This window comes from Gorilla gorilla, chromosome 9 (genome assembly GCF_029281585.2).
Source record: "Gorilla gorilla gorilla isolate KB3781 chromosome 9, NHGRI_mGorGor1-v2.1_pri, whole genome shotgun sequence".
Taxonomy (NCBI): Eukaryota; Metazoa; Chordata; class Mammalia; order Primates; family Hominidae; genus Gorilla; species Gorilla gorilla.
This window is the reverse complement of record NC_073233.2, coordinates 53,422,306-53,442,831: the sequence shown is the minus strand read 5'-3', so window position 1 is coordinate 53,442,831 and position 20,526 is coordinate 53,422,306. Positions and strand designations below refer to the sequence as shown.

Here is a 20,526-nt window from a genome sequence, read left to right as displayed (position 1 = left end):
GCAAAGCCCCAGGGCCCAAGTGAGTCATTGTTTAAGCTGGGCCAGGGAAGGGAAAAAAATATACTCCATTGCCTTTGGGTTTTCCTGCCAAAGAAATAAAGGCTGTAGAGCCTGGTGTAATCTAAAAGTGGAAATTCCACCGAAGAATAGGCAATTATCCAGTAATCATCCCTACCAGAGCAAACTTTAGGTTCCAGAAAACTTCTAAATTCCCTGACAAGTAAATCAGGAGTGGAAAACATGTTAATCTTTGTGGAGAGGCAGACATTAAATTTGAAGATGGCAAGCAATGGGGGGAACGATGGTAATTCCAAATGCCAGTTTTCATTTGTTGACCATATAAAGGGGGGGAAAAATCTGACTCTGAATGGAACAGGAAAAAATTTCAGGAGGCATCTATTCCGTTTCCGTTCTCCTAGACCAACTTCATGGGAAAGTATCTAACTTGTCTTTAATATAGAGTGTGTTTTCATTTAGAATAAAGTTAGTTCCTTCCTGTTAATAGTAACAGCACTGTATGAAAAAGCAAATTATATACTCTTCTCCTTTCATGGAGAGCTAGCATAGAAATCTACTTCTAAGACACCCTGAGGAAGTATGCGGACATCACCTGGCAAAAGATTAGGTTAGAAGAGGGGCTTTCAAAAGCAATGAAAGTGTTAACCTAACCATGCAGTGCTATTGTCTTAAGGAAAGGAAAATAAAAAATACAGCAAATGAGCTGTTATAGGTAAATGCAGTAGGCTACATTTCCAGCAAATGAAGTCTGAAATGATAATACTGTAGCCTAAATTTATGAAACTGTCCAGCAAAGAAGTAGTCCCAAAGCGTGCTTCATATTCTAAGGGGGAAAAAGCTGATGTCTAGGTCATGGTCTAGTGAAATTATAGCTTTGGTATAGCTTTTAAAGACCATCTCAAATGCCAATTTTGTGTAAAGTCTTTTCCTGATTTTATCTCCCATGCCCAATTTCCATCGTATCTCACTTAAAACTCTCTAACAGTGCTCACAATTTGCTACTTTGTTTTAAAGTTACTGGACTTTCTCCTATTAGACTGTCAGTTCTATGGAGTAAGCACTTAGGCTGTACTCATCTTTGCCTCTACTATATTACCTAACTCATTACCTAACTCATAGTTACTCATAAATATTTGTGGAAATTGATTTAGAAAGATAAGAAAGACAGGTAAGTGATGCCAGGTAGAATGTATCTTTGAAGCCAGCCACACAGGAAATATTGAAAGTCTATATCTTATCAATTTTTCTAAATTCCAGGCTTTGAGTCTTGATATTTTTATTATAATATTGCAATACCAGTTTTATTTTGATTGGTATTTTCCTGGTGTATCTGTTTCTGTGCCTTTAATAACCCTTCTAGGTCATTTTGTTTATGTATATCTCTTGTAAATAGCATATGGCTAGATTTTGCTTCTCTACCCAACCTTACAGTCACTATATGTTAATGAGTAGCTTTTCAGTGTATCTGATTAATTTCTGACCTGATATCTTATTTTGTCTTTCCCATTATTCATTCTTCTTTCCCTTTCCCACCTTCTTTTCCCACCTTCTATTGTGTTAGTAAAGTTTTGTTTTGTTTTAATTCTTTTCTACCCTCCCTGTTAGTTTGGAAGCTATAGACAAAATCTATAATCTTTCAGTATTAAAATTTAACATAATCAGCCAGGCATGGTGGTGCATGCCTGTAGTTCTACTTAGAGGCTGAGGATGGAGGATCGCTTGAGCCCAGCAGTTTGAGTCCAGCCTGGGCAATATGGTGAGACCCCATCTTAAAAAATTAACATAATATTTATCTACATTGTTTTTCCCCAGACATTGTCTCCCACTGTCACCCAGTCTGGAGTGCAGTGGCCCCATCTTGGCTCACTGCAACCTCTGCCCTCCAGGCTCAAGCATTGATCCTCCCACCTCAGCCTCCCAATTAGCTGGGACCAAAGGCATGCATCATCACACTCAGCTATTTTTTTGGATTTTTAGTAGAGATGGGGTCTTACCATGTTGCCCTGACTGGTCTCAAACTCCTGAGTTCAAGTGATCCACCCATCTCAGCCTCCCAAAGTGTTGAGATTACTGGCATAAGCCACCGCGCCTGGCCTATCTACATATTTTTGAAAATGTCTGAAAATACTCATTATCTTTATAACTCTCCAAAACAAGACAATGGGCCAGGCATGGTGGCTCATGCCTATAATCCCAGCACTTTGGAAGGCTGAGGTTGGTGGGCTGCTTGAGCTCAGCAGTTTGAGACCAGCCTGGGCAACATAGTGAAACCTTGATTTTATGAAACATTACAAAAATTAGCTGGGCATGGTGGTGCATGCCTTTGGTCCCAGCTACTTGAGAGGCTGAGGTGGGAGGACTGCTGGAGCCTAGGAGGTCAAGGCTGCAGTAAGCTGTGATCGCACCACTGCACTCCAGCCTGGGTGACAGAGCAAGACCCTGTCTCAAAATAAATAAACAAAATAAAAATAAAAATAAGACAAAGCCCAAAGCACACTTTCTATAACTTATGTGCAGTCTTCTCATCTTCTGATATTATTTTTTAGAATGTGACTAGAATCTATCTCTTTTTAAATTGGAAAACTTTTTTAATGTGGTAAACTATACATAATATTTATCATTTAACCATTTGCAACTGTACAATTCAGCGTCATTAAATATATTCACAGTGCTGTGCAACCATGAACACTATCAATACCCAAAACTTTTTCAGCATTCCCAACAAAAACTCTACATCAATTAAACAACAACACCCCCTTCTGCCCACCCCCCAGACCCTCATAACCTCTATTCTACTTTCTATCTCTATATATTTGCCTATTCTAAGTACCTCATATAAGTGGAATCATGTAATATCTGTCCTTCTGGCCTATTTCACTAAGAATAATGTTTTCAAGGGCCGTACATGTAGCATGTATCAAAATTTCTTTCTTGCTTTCCCTCCTTCCTTCTTTCCTTCCTTCATATTTTTTAAATAATAGAGACAGGGTCTCTCTATGTTGCCCAGGCTGGTCTCAAGCCTTGAACTCCTGGCCTTAAATGACCCTTCAACGGTAGCTTCCCAAAGTGTTGGGATTACAGGTGTAAGCCACTGCAGGGCCATAAATTTATTTTCTTTTTAAAGCAGAATAATATTCCTTTGTATGTATGTACCATCTATTGTTTATCCATTCATCTGTTGATGGACCCTTGGGTTACTTCCACCTTTTGGCTATTGTGAATAATGCTGCTATGATTTGTATACAAGTATCTGTTTCAGTTCCTTCTTTAATTCTTTTAGATGTATACCTACAAGTGCAATTGCTGGGTCATATGGTAGTTATAGGTTTAACCTTTTGAGAAACAACCGAACTGTTTTCCAGAGCAGCTGTACTATTTTACATTCTCACTAGCAATGCACAAGGGCTGCAATTTGTCCACCTCCTCAGCAACACATGCTATTTTCCTTTTTAAAAAACAGCCAACCTAGAAGGTGTGAAGTGGCATCTTATTGTTGTTTTGATTTGCATTTCACCAATGACTAATGATGTTGAGCATCTTTTCATGTGTTGGCCATTTGGATATCTTCTTTGGAGAAATGTCTCTTCAAGTCCTTTGCCCATTTTTAAATTGGGTTTTGTTGTTGTTGTTGAGTTGCAGGAGTTCTTTACATATTCTGGATATTAATTCCTTATTGGATATATGATTTGCAAATATTTTCTTCTATTGTGTAGGTTGTCCTTTCACTTTCATGATAGTATCCTTTGATGCACAAAAGTTCTTAATTTTGATGAAGTCCAATTTATTTATATTTTTTGTTCCTTATGTTTTTGGTGTTATATCCATGAAATAATTGCTAAATTTAATGTTATGAAAACTGTCCCCTGTTTTCTTCTAAGAGTGTTGTAGTCCAATTTCATTCTTTCACACGTGGATATCCAGTTTTCCCAGCACCATTGGTTGAAAAGACTGTCCTTTCCCTATTGAATTGCACCTTTGCCGGAAATCAAATGACCATATATGTAAAGATTTATTTCTGGGCTTCCTAATCTATTCCAGTGGTCTATATGTTTGTCCTTATGCCAGTGCCATAATACTTGAATTATTGTGGCTTCATAGCTAGTTTTATAGTTGGGAAGTTTGAACTTTCCAATTTTATATTCTTTTATCAAGATTGTCCTGGCTATTCCATATGATTTTGAGGATTAGCTTCTTCTCTCAGTGAAAAAGCCTATTTATTTTGATAGAAATTTTGTTGAATCGCCAGGCGCGGTGGCTCACGTCTGTAATCCTAGCACTTTGGGAGGTCGAGGCGGGCAGATCACCTGAGGTCAGGAGTTCAAGACCAGCCTGGCCAACATGGTGAAACCCTGTATCTACTAAAAATACAAAAATTAGCCAGGTGTGGTGGCGGGCACCTGTAATCCCAGCTATTCTGGAGGCTGAGGCAGAAGAACCGCTTGAACCCGGGAGGTGGAGGTTGTAGTGAGCTGAGATTGAGCCACTGCACTCCAGCCTGGGAGACAGAGTGAGACTCCATCTCAAAAAAAAAAAAAGAAAAGAAATTGTGTTCAATCAACCAGCCTGACCAACATGGTGAAACCCCATCTCTACTAAAAATACAAAAATTAGCCGGGCATGGTGGTGGATGCCTGTAATCCCAGCTACTCAGGATTCTGAGCAGGAGAATCACTTGAAGCTGGGAGGTGGAGGTTTCAGTGAGCTGAGATCACGCCACTGCACTCCAGCCTGGGTGACAGAGTGAGACTCTGTCTCAAAAAAAAAAAAAAAAAGAAAGAAAAGAAGAGAAAAGAAAATTGTGTTGAATCAGTAGATTGCTTTGGGTAGAACTGACACGTTAACAGTGTTACATCATCCTATCCATGTACTCAGGGTGTCTTTCTATTTATTTAGCTCTTCTTTAATTTCATTCAGCAATGTTTTATAGTTTTCAGTGTGCAAGTCTTTCACCTCCTCAGTTAGACTTATTCCTAATAGACTAAATCTTCTGGATGCTCTTTTAAACAGAATTGCTTTTCTTAATTTCCTTTTTAGATTGTTCATTGATGGTATATAGAAACAACTGATTTTTATGTGTTGCTCTTGTCCCCTGCAACTTTGCTGAATTCATTTATAAGCTCTAGAAGTTTTTTTTTTTTCTTTTTTTTCTTTTGGTGGATTCTTCGGGATGCTTTTTATGCATAGGACCATGTAACCTGTGAATATAGTTTTACCTTTTACTTTCCAATTTGGATGTCATTTATTTCTTTTGATATCTACCTTTTCCTTTTTTTTCCTTTTTTAAAAAATTCACCCCCATACCTACAGGACAATATACCTTCTTAAATGTAAAAATTACCACTTTAGGCTGGGAGTGGTGGCTCACGCCTGTAATCCCAGCACTTTGGGAGGCTGAGGCGGGTGCATCACGAAGTCAGGAGTACAAGACCAGCCTGGCCAACATGGTGAAACCCCGTCTCTACTAAAAATACAAAAATTACCCAGGTGTGGTGGCAGGTGCCTGTAACCCCAGCTACTCGGGAGGCTGAGGCAGGAGAATTGCTTAAACCCGGGGGACGGAGGTTGCAGTGAGCCTAGATGGCACCACTGCACTCCAGCCTGGGCGTCAGAGTGAGACTCCATCTCAAAAAGAAAAAAAAGAGAAAAAAGAAAAAAATGACTACTTTAAAAAAATCAATAATTATTAAGTTTACCTACATTTATCAAATCAATTTTCATGCTCACTACTGTTTCCCACATTCTGCTCCTTCACTCTTGGTTCAATTATTTCTTGCTAAAGAAATAAGATCCATAATCCTTTAATAAGATCCATAATCACTTATCTGAAATCCTGGGACCTTTCTGGTTTGGAAGTGACAAATTTTGAGATTTTATAAAGGTTGCACAAACCAGATGTGATATAACACCTTCAGCAGGGTTGGGATAGCACCCCATGGATTCAAGCATATTAAAGTCTCCACAGTGAAACATATAAGTACTCACACTAAGTAGGATAAACAAAGACCAAAATTAGCCCAAGAACTAGTTCAGGTCAAGTTTGCCCCACAAATGAGGTTGCTGAAAACTTACCAAAGGACAACTTCAGGTTTTCAAAGCTTTTTTTGAATTGTGAAATTTATTAATATACATAAACCTGTAGTTCTTTCAGCAAAAGCCTGTGAGTGGTAAATGCTCTCAGTTTTCATCTACCTCAAAATATCTTTATTTTACCTTCTGGAATGAAATTTAATTCAGTGGAGAATTCTGGTTGTTACTTATCTTCTCTCAGCACTTTAAAGATACCACCCAGTTGTCACCTCGCACCTATCACTGATATCAAGCAAACTGCTGTCAAACTCCTGCCATTCCTTTGGAGTTAATCATTCTTATAATTCATATAAACAATTTTCTTTATCATTAATGCAGATTCTACAATGTATCTACCATGTAGGTTTATTTTTATTTATCTTGCTCAGTACTTTAAACTGACTTCTGTTTTTTGTCAGTTCAGGAAAATTCTCAGCCGACATATACATTTTTTGAGACAGGATCTCACTTTGTTGCCCAGGCTGGAGTGCAGTAGCGTGACCATAGCTCACTGGAAGCTTGAACTCCTGGGTTCAAGTGATCCTCCCACCTCAGCTTCCTGAGTAGCTGGGACTACAGGTGCACACAACCATGCCTGGCTAAACTTAATTTTTTTGTAGAGATGGGAGCTCGCTATGTTGCTCAGGCTGGTCCTCAAGCAATCCTCCTGCCTCAGCCTCCCAAAGTACTAGAATTATAGATGTGAGTCACTGCACCCCCCAATTCTTTTTAAAATATTGCTTCTTTGCCATTCCCTATATCATTTTCTTCTGTTTCCTATTAGATATACATTGCAGCTTTTTAATGCCTCTTACCTGTCTTCATAGTTTTTTATCTCTTTATGTTATACTTATTATCTTTCAAATTATTCATTGTCTATTCTGTCTGGTCAGCCTAAGTAATGCAGATTCTACAATTCTGCAAGATTCACGTGACTGCGCTCCAGCCTGGGCAATAACGTGAGATCCTATCTCAAGAAATACATATGTATATACATTGGCTGAGAATTTTCCAGAACTAACAACAACAACAAAAAACAAAACAGAAGTCAAAGTGCTGAGTAAGATAAATAAAAATAAACTGTCCAGGAGCGGTGGCTCACACCTGTAATCCCAGCATTTTGGGAGGTCTAGGCGGGTGGATCACAAGGTCAGGAATTTGCGACCAGCCTGGCCAATATGGTGAAACCCTGTCTCTACTAAAAACACAAAAAAATTAGCCAGGCATGATGGTGCATGCCTGTAATCCCAGCTACTTGGGAGGCTGAGGCAGGAGAATTGGTTGAACCTGGGAGGCGGAGGTTGCAGTGAGCCGAGATCACGCCACTACACTCCAGCCTGGGTGACAGAGCGAGACTCCATCTCAAAAATAAATAAATAAATAAAAATAAACCTACATGGTAGATACATTGTAGAACCTGCATTATTCAGGCTGACCAGACAGAATAGAGAACGAATAATTTAAAGATAATAAGTGCCTCCCAAGTAGCTGAATCTACAGGCGCATGCCACCATGCCTTTTTATATCTAGAGACAGGATTGTAGAGACAGGGTTTTGCCATGTTGCCCAGGCTGGTCTCAAACTCTTGGGCTCAAGCGATCCACCCACTTTGGCCTCTGAAAATGCCAGGATTACAGGCGTGAGCCACCTCAACCTGGCCTCAAAGTCAGTTTTAAATGTTTAACTATTTTTGTTTTCTCTGGAGTAAATTTATGTTTATTGGGTTTATTGACTGTCTTTCTCAACATCAGTGTTCCTCATGTATTTTAGAATTTCAGCGTATAAGTTCATGTGAAGTGGGAGGTTTCTACTCTCTCTTGTGGACAGACCCTAGTCCAGAACCAGGTCTTGTATTGGATGGCTTATGGCTCCATTCCTGATATTAGGGATATCATACAGATTGTCACTGTACCCCTAAAGAGGTTGGACAACTAAGACCTGGCTGTAAGGCTGTCTGCTTCCTCCTACACCTCAAGGTTTTTGTTTTTTTAATAGACGGGGTCTCACTATGTTGCCCAGGCTGGTCTCAAACTCCTGGCTCAAGGGATTCTCCTGCCTCAGCTTTCCAAACACCTGGGGCTACAGGTGTGCACCACTGCACCTGGCTAAACCTCCAGGTTTTATGTAAGCCATTTCTCAGGTAGCAGTCATAACTTATTTTGAGTCTTTCTTAAAGTGGTGGAGGCAGAAGGGGCTAGCTCCAGTCTCCTGCACTGTGTGTATAACATTTTGAGTCTCCACCATTCAAAAAATGAGCTTTCAGTTACCTACACCTTGTGGTTACAGTCCCACTTACTGCATTGTGGTTTAGTGAGTTCCTAGTCAGATGAATTTATATTAATTTTATACATGGCTATGTCCTTAAAAATCTTAGAAAATTTTATGTATCATTACCATGTGTATGAAATGAATAAGAGGCCCAAGTCATGAACACTGCAAGCCATCATGACCAGAAATCCAAAACAAACATTTGACCTACCAAGCTTAAAAATGCATATTTGCACTAATTTTTCATTGTATTTGACTAAACTACAAAGTTCTTTAATAGACATTAATCTTTCCTCTAAAGTAAAACAAAAAAGTTCCTAAAAATATCTTAAAGGCCATACAGAAGTACACCATATGTCTGCCATAAACAGATTTTGCCAAAACGAGTATTCAAATTTCATTGAGCAATTTTTTTATTCTTTAAGTTGTTGAAGTTTTTCCTTGAAGATTTTAATTTTTAAAAATTTTGACATATTGTAATTTCAAATTTACCAAAAAGTTATAATAGCACAAAGAATTCCTGAATATCCTTTACCTGGATTACTCAAATGTGAATATTTTGCTACATTTACTCTCACTCACTCTCTTTTCTCTCTCTCTCTCTTGCTCTCTCTCTCTCTCACACACACACAGACATATAAGTACATATGTATATACATATTATCATTTTTTGCAACTATTTAAGAGTAAGTTATAGACGTGACGCTTGTTTACTCCTACAGTATTTCCAAAAAAAAAAAAAAAAAAAAAAACAGAAGTCAGTTTAAAGTGCTGAGCAAGATAAATAAAAATTAGGAAATAACGAATTCCTAAAAATATTCCCTAAAAATAATGAAATCTTTCTTCCATCCATCCTTCCTTCCTCTCTTTCTTTTTTTTTTTTTTTTTTTTTTGGGACAGGGACTTGCTCTGTTGCCCAGGCTGGAATGCAGTGATGCAATCATAGCTCACTGTAGCCTTGAACTCCTGAGGTCAAGTGATCCTCCCACCTCAGCCTCCTGAGTAGCTGGGACTACAGGCGCACACAATCATGCCTGTCTAATTAAGAAAAATTTTTTTTGTAGAGATGGGGTCTCACTTCCAGGCTGATCTCGAACTCCTGGATTCAAGTGATCCTTCCACCTCAGTCTCCCAAAGTCAGCCTCCAAGAACCACTGGAGCCTAGGTTTAGCAACATCATTGAGAAATGCAGCCTTAAGTTAAGTGGATCCTTGCTGGGGCAAAGGTGGCATGGGAAAGACCACTTGCAGTTGCAGCCTGGCCATCCAGCTATCAAAAGGGCGTGAGAGTATTCTGATCATCTCCACAGACCTAGCCCATAACATCTCAGATGGTTTTGACCAGAAGTTCTCAAAGGTGCCTACCAAGGTCAAAGGCTCTGACAACCTCTTCACTGTGGAGATTGACCCCAGCCAGGGTGCAGCATAGCTGCCCAGTGAGTTCTTTGAGAAGGAAAACATGCTGAGCATGAGCAAGAAGTTGATGCAGGAAGCCATGAGTGCCTTTCCCGGCATCAATGAGGCCATGAGCTATGCTGAGGTCATGAGGCTGGTGAAGGGCATGAACTTCTCAGTGGTGGTGGTTGACATGACACTCAGCAGATCAAGAACCAGATCAGCCCCTTTATCTTACAGACATGCAACGTTCTAGGTCTGGGGGACATGAACACAGATGTGCTGTCCTCCATGCTGAAGTAGACACTGTCCATCATCTACTTTGTCAGCAAACAGTTCAAGGGCCCTGAGTAGATTACCTGTATCATCTGCGAATGTATCCCTGAGTTCTATCCCTGTATGAGACAGAGTGACTGATCCAGGAGCTGGCCAAGTACAAGATTGACACATACAACATCATCATCACCCAGCTTCTCTTCCCCAACCCTGAAAATCCTGAAAGATATGTGAGGCCTGACACAAGATCCAGGCCAAGTATCTGAACCAGATGGAGAACCCTTATAAAGACTTTTGCACTGTGAAACTGCCACTGTTTCCCCATGAGGTGCGGGGGGCAGACAAAGTCAACACCTTCTCAGCCCTCTTTATGGAACCCTACAAGCCCTGTAGCACCCAGCAGCACCACTGCCAGCCCCAGCTGCTGCCATTTTACACCCAACCTTCACCTTCCCCACCCTCCAGGGCAGAGGTTACACAAATCCCTCCCCACCACCACTGCCATAATACAAGAGAGCCACTTGGGGAGCAGGTGTATGGTAGATGCACCTGTCATAAATAATTGAAGCATACCCTGAGAATGACCCTGTGGTCTAAGATGAATGTGTGTTCAGAGTTCTGAGTGAAGGAATTTGGGAATGGCCAACCCAGAGATTCATTCTTTATCTATGAGGAACATCTGAACCATCTGATCCATCCCATGGATCACAGGCCATACAGGGGTTCGAGGCCCTTTGTTTTGGGTTGGATGAAGGTTGCCAGGTGGAGATTGCCGGGGTAGGGGGGCTAAGTGAAAATGCTGTATAAACTGCATGCTTTTTTATAAGTGGTAGCAGTTCTCCTGTTCAGCATGCTGCCCCTGGACTGCCCTGTATGTAAATCCCCTCAAAAAACCTTATGTTTCATTTGCTGGCTCCGTGTATCTTTTTCAGCCTCGCAAACATGGTGCCATCCCTACTGAAGTCAATAGGGGTCCAGCACAACAGGAAGCAGGGAGGGAGTCTATTCTCCTGGTGGGGGTAGAAGTGCTCTAGTTGCCCTCCCTGCCATCTCTCCCTGCCTCTTGCTCTTCATAAAATGATCTTAAACCACAAAATAGTTATAATGAAAATGATGTTAAATGAAACAAAGTTATTTGAAAACCTGTTGTACAGGTTACTTTGTAGAATGTACTTGAATTTGGGTGTGTCTGATGCCCCCTCATAATTCAATTCAGGTTATGCCCCTTTGGCAGGATTATCACAAAGGTGATGCTGAGTTCCTCTCAGTGCATCACATCTGGGGGCACTTGCTGATTAGTCTAATTACTGGGGATGTTAACTTTGATTCTTTGGTTAGCGCAGCATCTGCCAGGTTTTGCCACTATAAAGTTAGCCTTTGTAATGGATAAGTATCCTGTGGGAAGACATTTTGAGTCTGTGGAAATATATAGTTACTCTTCAAACTTTCATTCACAAATTTTAGTATCTATTAATAATTGTTGCCAGAACCAACAATGAATATGAAGGTTTTGCCAAATGGTGATCTTTTTCCAACTACGTCGTTTCATCTACGTTTTTAAGTCGACCTTCTACAATAAGGAAGAGCTTTCCCTTCTTATTTATTTATATCATTGTGGACTCACGGATTCTTTATTCAATAGGTTATAATCCTTTACTATCATTATATATTTTTATGTTCAAATGATCCCATATTTTGCCATGGAAGCCCTTCAAGCTGACTTCTATGTCCTTTTGACACATCTACATAATTCTCTGATCACTTCCTTCCTTTTTGGTAGAATAAGATGTTCCAGGATCATCTTGTTCTTTCCCTACTTCACCCTGGAGCCAGCCATTTATCCAAGAAGCCCAGTTGTTTTTAGCAAAGAATAGGCTGGGCGTGGTGGCTCACGCCTGTAATCCCAGCACTTTGGGAGGCCGAGGTGGGCGGATCACCAGAGGTCAGGAGTTCGAGACCAGCCTGGCCAACATGGCAAAACTCCCCCCCTCTAAGAAAAATAAAAAAATTAGCTGGGCGTGGTGGCACTCGCCTGTAATCCCAGCTACTCGGGAGGCTGAGGGAGGAGAATTGATTGAACCCGGGAGGCGGAGGTTGCAGTGAGCCAAGGTTGTGCCACTGCACTCCAGCCTGGGTGACAGAGAAGAGACTGCGTCTCAAACAAAACAAAACAAAACAAATCTATGAGCTCACACTGATTCAATTCCAGTTCAACACTACAGGTTACATTCTATCATCTTCCCTTTCCATATCTGAAATGTCCTTTTTCTAAAGTGAGAAAAAGGCTCCTATTATCTATAACATATTTACTTATTTGCTTAATCCTAAAATGTACTGAGCTAGCTAACCCATTCCTCTGTGAAAAAGAAGCCTACTAATTAGAGTTTAATACTTGTTTAGAGTTGTTATAGCCTGAGGGTACATAGTCCAAATATTATGTTCCTTAGATTAGTTTCTCCAACCCCCTGCAGTATGGTATATTATTCATTTGAAATATAATTTGCTTCACTTATTTGTTTGTTTTCAATTTTAGAGTCTCCCCCAATCTTGTTGAATATATATATATAATATATATAATATAATAATATATATATTATATATTATAATATATAATATATATATACTTACTCATGTAAATGAAATATTAACATAGTTCCAAAAGTAAAACATGGACAAAAAAATTCTTAGATAAGTGACCTTTATATCTATCCCACTTTTATCTTTTCACTCCATTTCACTAACATCTTAGAGATAATGAATCTCATTCATCTCTGGTTTATTCTTCCTGTGTGCATATTTTTTTCTCAGATGAGCAGATACATGTATATACAGTTGACCTTTGAACAGCATGGATTTGAACTGTGTGTGTCTACTTATACATGGATTTTTTTTCAATAAATATATTAGAAATTTTGGAGGGATTTCAGCAATTTAAAAAAAACTCACAGACCAACTGTGCATCCTACACATATTGGAAAAATTTTAAAAAGTATGTCATGAATGCATAAAATATGCAGACACTAGTCCATTTTATCATTTACTACATTAAAATATACACAAATCTGTTATAAAAAGTTAACATTTAGCAAAACTGACACACACACTTACAGACCATACATGGTGCCATTCATAGTGGAGAGAAATGTAAGCAAACATACAGTATTAAATCATAACTGTATAAAATTAACTGTAGCTCATACTGTACTACTATAATAATTTCATTCATAGCCAACTCCTGTTGCTATTGCAGTGAGCACAAGTGTTGCAAGTATCTGCTTAAAACACCATGTGATGCTAATCATCTCTGCATGGGCAGTTCATTTCTCCAGTAAATTGTGTATCACAGTAAAAAGTGATCTCTCATGGTTCTCATGTATTTTTCATCATGTTCAGTACAAAACCATAAACCTCGAATAACACCATCGGACCCATACGAGGTGTCACTAGTGATGCCGGAAGTGCTCCCAAGAAACAGAGAAAATTCATGACGTTACAAGATAAAGTTGAATTGCTTGACATACATCATAGACTGAGATCTGCAGCTGTGGTTTGGCCTCATTTCAAGATAAATGAATCTAATGTAAGGACAATTATAAGCAAAGGAAAGGAAATTCATGAAGCAGTTGCTGCAGCTACATTAGCAGGCATAAAAACATTGCACTTTTGGTGAAATACTTTTTTAACTTGTCTTGAAAACGCAGCTTTTATATGAGTGCAGGATTTCTATAAGAAAGGCATATGACCCTAATATGATCTGAGAAAAAGTGAAGTCATTATATGACAACTTAAAGCAGAAGAAAGGTGAAGGGTCTAAAGCTGGAGAATTTAATGCCAGTAAAGGATGGTTTGATAATTTTAGAAAAAGTTTTGGCTTAAAAAATATCAGGATATCAGGGGAAGTAGCATCTGCCAACCAAGAGGCAGCAAACAAATTTCCAGATGCCATTAAGAAAATTATTGAGGCAGCCAGGTGCAGTGGCTCATGCCTGTAATCCCAGCACTTTGGAAGGCTGAGGTGGGAGGATCGCTTGAGCCCAGGAGTTTGAAACCAGCTTGGGCAACATGGAAAAACCCCATCTCTACCAAAAATAAAAATTAGCCGACTGTGGTGGCACAAGCCTGTAGTCCCAGCTACTCAAGAGGCTGAAGCATGAAACTCACTCGAGCACAGGAATTCGAGGTGGTGTGAATTATAATCATGCCACTGGACTCCAGCCTGGGCAACACAGTGAGACCCTGCTCTAAAAAAAAAAAAAGAAGCTTTTAAAAATCATTGAGGAAAAAGGATATCTTCCTGAGCAGTTTTTTAATGCAGATGATAGGGGGAAAAATGCCACAAAGGACACTTATTAGTAAGGAAGAGATGCAAGCACCAGGATTTAAGGCAGGAAGGGATGGGTTAACTCTACTATTTTGTGCAAACACAGTCAGGTTTATGATTAGGACTGCCCTTATCTATAAAGCTGGTAACCCCTGAGCTTTGAAGGGAAAAGATAAATACCAGTTGCCAGTTCTGGGTGTTGTACAAGAAGCCCTGGATAATGAGAACGATTTTTTCTGGACTGGGTTTCATCAACATTCTTCCTGAAGTCAGGATGTACCTTGCTGGTAATGGACTGCCTTTTATTTTTATTTTTTTATTTTTATATATATATTTTTTATTATACTTTAAGTTCTAGGGTACATGTGCACAACGTGCAGGTTTGTTACATATGTATACATGTGCCATGTTAGGAGATATACTTAACGTAAATGACGAATTAATGGATGCAGCACACCAACATGGACTGCCTTTTAAAGTTCTTTTGAATTGGACAATGTCCCTGGCCACCCAGAACCCATGAGTTCAACACCAAAGGTATCAAAATGGTCTGTAATACTTGCCCCCAAACACAATGTTTCTAATTCAGCCCCTAAGTCAGGGGGTTATAAGGACCTTTAAGGCCCATTACACATAGTACTCTATTGGAAAGGACTGTCAACGCTATGGAAGAGAATCCTGATAGAACATCAAGAAAGTCTGGGAGGATTACACCATTGAAGATGCCACTGTTGTTATGGAAAAAGCCATTGAGCCCCAAACAATAGATTCCTGCTGGAGAAAACTGCATCCAGATGTTGTGCACGACTTCACAGGATTTATGACAGAGCCAATCAAGGAGATCATGAAAGAGATTGTGGATATGGCAAAGAAGGCGGGGGAAGGGTCCCAAGATATGGATCTTGGAGAAATTCAAGAGCTAACAGACATCACACCAGAGGAATTAACAGAAGACAACTTGATGAAGGTGAGTGCTTCTGAACCAGTGCCAGAAAAGAAGAAGGAATAGAAGAGGAAGAAGACGCAGAAGCAGGGCCAGAAAACAAACTGACATTAGACCATCTGGCAGAAGAGTTCCAACTATTCAAGACTGCTTTTGACTTCTTTTATGACATGAACTCTTCAGTGATACAGGCACTGAAACTAAAGCAAATGGAAGAAAAATTGGTACCATATAGAAACATTTTTAAAGATATGAAAAGGCAAAAAAATCAGAAATCACCATGTGTTTTCATAAAGCTACACCGAGTGTGCCTGCCTCCCCTTCTACCACCTCCACCTCTTCTTCCCTGCCACGCTTAAGACAGCAAGACCAACTCCTCCTCCTCTTTCTCTTCCTCAGCCACTTAACATCAAGAAGAAAAAGACGGAGGTCTTTATCATGATCCACTTTAACTTAATGAATAGTAAATATATTTTCCTTTTGATTTTCTTAATAACATTTTCTTTTCTCTAGCTTACTTTGTTGTAGGAATACAGTATAAAATACATATACAAGGTATGTGTTAATCAACTGTTTTAATGCTATTGGTAAGGTCAATAGTAGACTATCAGTAGTTAAGTTCTTGGTGAGTCCAAAATTATATGTGGATTTTAGACTAAGTGAAGAGGAGAGGTCGGCACTCATAACCCTCATGTTGTTCAAGGGCTCATTGTGTTTTTATTTCCTCTTCTTCCTTATGCTACAAAAAGTAGCATAAAATAGATATCCTTTTGTCCAATTCACAGGGATCTGAATGTTTCTTTTTAAGCTACCATGAATAAGAAGTTCAGGAAATCTCTATGGATTATCTAGCCACAAGAGAACCAGAAACATCAAAATTAAAATTTTTTGGACTTGGCTGTGACATGAAAGTTAAAAAAATTTTTTAAATTAAAATTTATTTGTGAGTTATATATTTTTAACCTTACAAGATATAATTAAGATGAAATGGTCTGAAGGTGCTTCCATTTTCTTTAGTCAAATATGTTTGTATTAATTGTAAAGTCAACTCTCTCCAGAAGATATAATCATCTATGTGGCATACACTATTGGCTTTGTCTACAATACTGTCACTAAGTGATTATAATTAAGCCCTCCCATTTGCATCAAATGTGAAGGCTGTGTTCACAACAGTAGTAAAATTTGGTTTCACTGGAAATTAAAAAATTCTAAAGTAAAAAAAAATGAAATGGGCTGAGTACAAATCTCTCTTAGTTTTGACAATAAAATAAATTCCATAGTTTTCCTATTTTATTAGCTTAATATTTGTCATGTTAATATTGAGTGTCAAACTGATTGAAGGACACAAAGTATTGATCCTGGGTGTGTCGGTGAGGGTGTTGCCAAAGGAGATTAACTTTGAGTCGGTGGGCTGGGAAAGGCAGACCTACCCTTAATCTGAGTGAGCACAATCTAATTAGCTGCCAGTCTAGCCAGCTAGAATAAAATGCAGGCAGAAAAATGTGAAAAGAGAGACTGGCCTACCCTTCCAGCCTACATCTTTCTCCCATGCTGGATGCTTCCTGCCCTAAAACATTGGACTCCAAGTTCTTCAGTTTACTGGCTATCCTTGCTCCTCAGCTTGCAGATGGCCTATTGTGGGACCTTGTGATTGTGTGAGTTAATACTTAGTAAACTTCCCTTTGTATATATAAATCTATTCCATTAGTTCCATCCCTCTAGAGAACCCTAATACAATATTTAACTTCAGGGCAATTTTTTTTTTAAGAGATGGGGTTTAAAAAAAAAAAAAAAAGAGATGGGGTTTTTCTCTGTTGCTCAGGCTGGAGTGCAGTGGCACGATCATAGCTCACTGTAGCCTCAAACTCCTGGGCTGAAGCGATCCCCCTGCCTCAGCCTCCCAAGTAGCTGGGACTCAGACATGTGCTACCATGCCTGGCTAATTTTGTTTATTTTATTTTTTGTAAAGACAGAGTCTCGTTATGTTGCCCAGGCTGGTCTCAAACTCCTGAGCTAAAGCAATCCTCCCACCTCAGCATCTCAAAGCATTGGGATTACAGGCGTGAGCCACCATGCCCAGGTCTAGGGCAGTTTTCTCCAGTAATATATTAAGAAAACACAGCAGGAGCTGTGTTAAAAATTAATAATTTTATAATCAGACATTTGTAAACATGTTAAGCTAATGGGAGTTCTTGATACAATTTCATGTTCTCTTCTAGTAACAAAGGCTGTTTGCACAGAAAAAGTCATACAGAATTCTATTAAGTGGTATCTATTTTCTCCTGAAAAACTAGATACAAATTCTAAGAATTTATGTATGATGTCAATTCCACATAAACATCTTAATTTTGGCTATTAACTAGCAAAAAGCAAGAATTGATTTAAATTATTCTGGTGAAGTGGGCAGTAGCTCAGGGACTACCAAGAAATAATTAAATATAAATGTAACCACACATCTTTATAATAGAATGATTTATATTCCTTTGGGTATATACTCACTAATGGGATTGCTGGGTCGAATGGTATTTCTGACTTTAGATCTTTGAGGATTCCTCACACTGTCCCATCAATGATAGACCGGATGAAGAAAATGTGGTACATACACACTATGGAATAGTCTGCAGCCATAGAAAAGAATGAGATCATGTCCTCTGCAGGGACATGCATGTAGCTGGAGGCCATTATCCTTAGCAAACTAATGCAGGAAGAGAAAGCCAAATTCTGCATGTTCTCACTTATAAGTGGGAGCTAAATGATGAGAACACATGGATGCATAGAGGGGAACAACACACACTGGGGCCTATTGGAGGGTGGAGGATGGGAAGAGGGAAAAGATCAGGGAAAACAACTAATGGGTACTAGGCTTAATACCTGAGTGATGAAATAATCTGTACCACAAACCCCCACAACACAAGTTTACCTATGTAACAAACCTGCACAAGTACCCCTGAACTTAAAAGTTAAAAATAAATAAGTAAATAAATAAATAACTGTAACCATACTGGATCTATATATAAATAGCTATTCACATTCCACATATAGAAGTAATAAAGACATGGGCAAGAGGACCAAATTAAAATATTCCAGCTCATTCTTAATGTGCAAAGAGGCAAAACTTCAAAACTCCAACAGCACTCTATGTCCTCCAGGTGCTCCTTGCTCTCACTCAAACTGAAAACGGCCAGTGAATCTTGACCTGCACTGTTTAACTGGATTATGGCAGTTGAGTCTTCCTAGGCCATTCTCCTGTCTCCTTTTTTTCTTTCTAAAACCAGGCCAGCTCATTAGAGTGGATTATCTTCTGTTAGAACTGGAATTGAACTTCTCTTCTGATAGGTTTTTTTTGTTTTGTTTTGTTTTGTTTTGAGGCAGGGTCTTATTCTGTTACCAAGGCTGGAGTACAGTAGTACGATCATAGCTCACTGCAGCTTCAAATTCCTAGGTTCAAGCAATCCTCCTGCCTCAGCCTCCTGTGTAGCTGGGACTACAGGTGTGCACCACCATGCCCAGCTAATTTTCTTTCTTTCTTCCTTTCTTTTTTTTTCAGTAGAGACGAGGCCTCACTATGTTGCCCAGGCTGGTCTTGAACTCCTGGGCTCAAGCGATCCTCCTCTTTTGGCCTCCCAAAGTGCTAGGGTTATAGGTGTGAGCCACTGTGCCCAGCCTTTTTTTTTTTTTCAAGGAATCCTAAATATATCTGCCAAGAAGTAAAACAGGAGAGCAGATCACATCCAACTATGCAGCACAAACCGGCCACACCAAGGTGATTCAAACACAGAATATGAATTGGCCTCCACAGAATATATAAGACCAAAGATCCAAAACATCTTGGGAAAACTTATGAGATTATGATTTTTTTTTTTTTTTTTTTGAGATAGAGTCTCACTCTGTCGCCCAGGCTGGAGCGCAGTGGCACAATCTTGTATCTTGGCTCACTGCAACTTCCACCTCCCAGGTTCAAGAGATTCTGCTACCTCAGCTTCTTAAGTAGCTGGGACTACAGGTGCCCACCACCATGCCCGGCTAATTTTTTTGTATTTTTAGTAGAGACGGGGTTTCACCATGTTGGCTAGACTGGTCTCAAACTCCTGACCTCAGGTGATCTGCCCACCTCAGCCTCCTAAAGTGCTGGGATTACAGGAGTGAGCCACCATGCCTGGCCAAAATTATGATTTAAAGTAACGTTGTGTTGCTTCTATAAACAGAAGGAAAAAATATATTCTGAGTTGGAAAGGGGCAAGCTGGGAGGAGAAGACTTTTGGGGCACATTTTCCACTAACAGGTTGGCTAACTGCAGTTTTGTTTTGCACAAAGTCACCAGGCTCTAAAGATATATTTCTGTGGCTGGGTGCAGTGGCTCACACTTGTAATCCCAGCATTTTGGGAGCCCGAGGCAGATGAATTGCTTGTGCCTAGGAGTTTGAGATCAGCTTGGGCAACATAGTGAAATCCCGTCTCTACCAAAAAAATATATATGAAAATTAGCTGGGCATGGTGGCCTGCGCCTGTAGTCCCAGCTACTTGGGAGGCTGAGATGGGAAGATGGCTTGAGCCCGGGAGGGAGAGGTTACAGTGAGCCAAGATTACATCACTGCACTCCAGCCTGGATGACACAGCCAGACCTTGTCTCAAAAAAAAAAGAAGAAAAAAAAAAGATATATATTCCTATGGCATGATTTTGTCTCCTGACCTAACAATCCCTGGATTTGTTCTCTGTTTCCTTGTGAAATTCAGAGGAAGCCTAAAGCCCTGAAATGTTTTCTTCCCATTGCCTATCAGCTATAGAATTTGGCAATGCTAACTTGATAAGAGAAATCAGTGAGGCAAGTCAGCTAGTCTATGTTACAGAACCCCAAAGCAGTTTAGACAACATATTTGCACAGAAGTTGCCTTACACACCCGCTTCATTCTTATATAGTGATACAAAAAAGTTTCTTTACAAAAGTTGAATGCAGTATTTCTAATTACTACAGTTCTTAGAACTACAGTATTTCTAATTCTCTACTAGGCTGTTGTTATCTATTATTCTATTGTTCAAAATTACAACATGCTGACTACAGGAAAAAGTAAGTGAACAATATGATCCTGAATCCAAGGATAAATTTAACATATGATGTATTCGGAATGAGCTTCTCCCCACGGATATGCATCATGAATTGATAGGTTCATTGACTGTAACTTTTCTGTTGGCTACAAAGAAATAATTGTAAATGCTATAGAAAATAGAGATGTGGCCGGGC

General features: G+C 39.5%; 1 protein-coding gene and 1 pseudogene across 4 annotated transcripts in view; one reads left to right on the top strand and one right to left on the bottom strand.

Annotated features, from left to right (window-relative positions):
- Positions 1 to 20,526, bottom strand: part of CSTPP1 (centriolar satellite-associated tubulin polyglutamylase complex regulator 1) — a 236,679-nt gene that overhangs the window by 111,603 nt on the left and 104,550 nt on the right. The window lies entirely within an intron of this gene.
- LOC134759312 (ATPase Get3-like) lies at positions 241 to 15,352 on the top strand (annotated as a pseudogene).